Genomic DNA, 1549 nt, shown 5'->3' with positions numbered 1-1549 from the left:
GAGAGCTGGCTTGGGCGCTTAGAGCGACTGAGTGGAGCGCACGTCCATAGAGCGGAAAACGTAGCTTCGCTCACATGCTCTGCGTGAAATCCATGCGGGCCAGATGTGGGCCGGATCTGGGCCGAAACTGGCTGCTGTCTGGGAGGCTACTATAACAGTGACACTGGAGGCCCAATTCGGATATTAGGCCTAATAAATACTATTAATACTAATAACAATTGTAATATTAATGACCTCATTAATAGCATTACTATCAGTAAAGCAGATAGCCATAATGCAACGTTTCTCCCCCATTTAAAACCGTTAGGCTACAGAAAACGCTTGTTTGCAATGAATATGTGCGCATGAGGCGCCGGCGCGATCAAATCACTGAAACATAAAATAGTCCGTCACTTACAATTGGGCCTTGCTCATTAGACAGTGACTTGCCGCCACCTACTGGCGATTTTAGTTTTGAATCTACAAGTATAACTTCGTTTTGCCATAATTTATTGCTTTATTATATTAATAATACACTTAATGAAATGTGAAGAATATGACATAAAACATGACATACAATTAATAAGGCTACAAAAAATTTGCCTCTATAACAGTAAAAATTAACATGTAAATCAATTTAAAGGGGGCAGATATTGTCCCTTAATGGAAAAGGTGTGACTGCGGTCTAAGTGGGGGTACTCAGAAGAATGTTAAGCTAAATGCCCTAGTGGGTACGCCATTGTAAACGGTTTGAGAACCACTGGCTTAATGGATTACTGCGTTGATTGCCTGTAGTATATTTTTAATAAAATATAAAATTTGGGCTTTTTATATCACTGTCTTCTTATATTAAGCCACGTTAAGCGCGGTTTTCTATGGGGAAGAAAACGCTTATCATGCAATTCAGCTCATATGGGCTCATCTGCTTGCACGTACACAGAATATTTTTAATAAATTCTATAGCATATTTGGTCTTTTTTTTTAATCACCGTCTTCATTAAGCCGCGTTTTCTTTATGGGAGGAAAACGCTTTTGTTCTTACCTGCTTTCATGTATAATTTATTAATAAACTGTATACCGAATTCGGCCTATACCACTCTTAGTCCATTAATTAAGCGTTTTCTTTCTATGAGGGATAGCCTACTCTTAAAGTGCAATTCAATTTACCGGGTTACGTTCATATTCTGGGCTATTCTGCTTGTCTGTATGCTTTATTAATAAGGTATGTACTGAATTTAGTCATCCAGTGGTTTACATTAAGCGTTTTAGAATGTCCCAAAACCGTGCCTTGATAAGCATGCGCTGACTATTTCATCCAAGTTCAAAACAAAACTCTATGAACTGCTCCACTGTGAACGTATGGAGCTGTATGAACCACTACAATCTGTAAAGTAAACAGGAAGTGTTTGTCCGAACTCAACTGGTTTTGCGAGAGAACGCAAAAGTTTTGCGAGGGAACGCAAATATCTTTGCGAGAGAACGCAAAAGTTTTGCGAGGGAACGCAAATATTTTGCGAGGGAATGCAAAAGTTTTGCGAGGGAATGCAAAAGTTTTGCGAGGGAATGCAAA

The sequence above is a fragment of the Sinocyclocheilus rhinocerous genome, unplaced genomic scaffold (genome assembly GCF_001515625.1).
Source record: "Sinocyclocheilus rhinocerous isolate Xijiao unplaced genomic scaffold, SAMN03320098_v1.1 scaffold502, whole genome shotgun sequence".
Classification (NCBI taxonomy): domain Eukaryota; kingdom Metazoa; phylum Chordata; class Actinopteri; order Cypriniformes; family Cyprinidae; genus Sinocyclocheilus; species Sinocyclocheilus rhinocerous.
This window is presented reverse-complemented; position numbering follows the sequence as displayed.